The sequence below is a fragment of the Lathyrus oleraceus genome, chromosome 3, assembly GCF_024323335.1.
Source record: "Lathyrus oleraceus cultivar Zhongwan6 chromosome 3, CAAS_Psat_ZW6_1.0, whole genome shotgun sequence".
Taxonomy (NCBI): Eukaryota; Viridiplantae; Streptophyta; class Magnoliopsida; order Fabales; family Fabaceae; genus Lathyrus; species Lathyrus oleraceus.
The window spans coordinates 479,790,460-479,792,873 of NC_066581.1; positions in this window are offsets into that span (position 1 = coordinate 479,790,460).

The following is a 2,414-nucleotide window of genomic DNA, read 5'->3' on the forward strand; positions in this document are numbered from 1 at the left end:
AGAAATAAGATGGGTTGTCTCCCACTAAGCACTTTGTTTAATGTCGGAAGTTCGACAGTAGGGTCGCGTTGTACTAGGTTTGGGGTTGAGCGGGCAACTCTATGAGTCTGAGACTGTTCGAATAGTCTCTGTTTTCTATATTATGATAATGCTTTAAGCGCTGCCCGTTTACTATAAAGGGTCACTATTTCTACCTTTTATCTCTATCGCACCACTAGTTAGAACCTTGGTGATCTCGAAAGGGCTAGACCAGCAAGATTTGAGTTTTCCTGGAAAGAGTTTAAGTCTTGAATTAAATAGCAACACTACGTCGCCGACTTTAAACTCCTTCCTAGAGATGCGTTTGTCAGGCCATCTTTTGGTTCGTTCTTTGTAGATCCTGGCATTCTCGTAAACGTCCAATCTGAGCTCTTCTAATTCGTGGATGTCCAGAATCCATTTCTCGCCTGCGGAAGTGTAGTTGATGTTAAGGGTTTTAATTTCCCAATATGCTTTGTGTTCCAGTTCCACAGGGAGGTGGCAAGATTTACCATAAACTAGTTCGAAGGGTGTGGTTCCTATCGGGGTTTTGTAAGACGTCCTATAGGCCCACAAAGCTTCGTTTAGCTTGGATGACCAGTCTTTTCTGGATATTCCTACGGTTTTCTCAAGAATTTGTTTTATTTCTCGATTTGAGACTTCGACTTGCCTGCTAGTTTGTGGATGATGCGGTGTTGCTACACGGTGTCGGACTCCGTACTTCAGAAGGAGTTTTCTGAATATATTCGATATGAAGTGGGAGCCACCGTCACTAACTACTAGTCTTGGCACACCGAATCTGGGAAAGATAATATTTTTGAATAGCTTGATTACTACTCGTGTGTCATTTGTTGGAGAGGCTACAGCCTCGATCCATTTTAAGACATAGTCGACAGTAACGAGTATGTATTTATTGCCAAAAGAAGTTGGGAATGGTCCCATGAAGTCAATCCCTCCATACGTCAAAGACTTCGACTTCTAAGATTCATGTCCGTGGCATTTCATCACGTCTTAAGATGTTGCAAGTGCGTTGGCACCAGTCGCATTTTATAACCGCGTTATGGACGTCTTTCCATAGGGTAGGCCAAAATAGGCCAGATTACAGGATCTTAGTGCAGGTCTTTGAGATACTTGCATGCCCTCCATAGGGGGCGGAATGGCAATTAGAGATTATATCTTCGATTTCATCCTCAGGAACACATCGACGGAAAATACTGTCGGTCCCTCTTTTGAAAAGAAGGGGTTCATCCCAGTAATACTGTTTTAGGTCATGAAAGAACTTTTTCTTTTGTTGATAAGATAGGTCCGGCGGAAGTAGTCCGACGGCTAGGTAGTTTACGAAGTCAGCGTACCATGGCAGAGTTGCATTCGCGTGTACTTCTTCCACGGGTTATTCTATTTCTGTATCGCTTAATGTCAGTTCAGACATATCACTTTCCATTTGGGCTATGAGTCGTTCGTAAGGGAAATCACCATTAATTGGGGTTCGCTCAGGCTTGTTCCCTTCAATACGAGATAAGTGGTCTGCTACTACGTTCTCAGTACCTTTCTTATCTTTTATTTCTAAATCAAATTCTTGTAAGAGCAGGATCCATCTTAAAAGTCTTGGTTTGGCATCCTTCTTACTTAACAAATATCTAATAGCAGCGTGGTCGGTATAGATGATAATTTTCGCCCCCACCAGGTAGGAACGGAATTTGTCCAATGCGAACACGACGGCTAGAAGTTCTTTTTCGGTGGTGGCGTAGTTCATTTCGGCGGGATCAAGCGTTTTACTCGCATAGTAAATAGCATGAAGCTTCTTATCCTTCCTTTGTCCTAGTACTGCAGCCACTGCGTAATCACTCGCATCGCATATGATTTCAAATGGTAATCTCTAGTCAGGTGGTTGCATTATGGGTGCGATGATTAAAGATGTTTTCAGTTGGTTGAATGTTGTTAAGCATTTTTCATCAAATATGAAGTCAGCGTCCTTCATTTATAATCTTGTAAGTGGCTTGGTTATTTTTTAGAAATCTTTAATAAAACATCGGTAGAAACCGGCGTGTCCTAGAAAGCTTCTTATCTCTCGAACGGTTTTCGGAGGTTGAAGGTTCTCTATAATTTCGATTTTAGCTTTGTCCACTTCAATTCCTCTGTCAGATACCACGTGACCTAATACAATTCCTTGTTGAACCATAAAATGGCATTTCTCCCAGTTTAAAACGAGGTTTACTTTCACGCATCTTTCGAGTACCATTTCGAGGTTAGATAGACATCCTTCAAAACTCTGACCGCATACAGAAAAATCGTCCATGAAGACTTCCATGATGTCATCTATAAAATCTATGAAGATTGCTATCATGCATCTTTGAAATGTTGTGGGAGCGTTACATAGGCCAAATGGCATTCGTCGG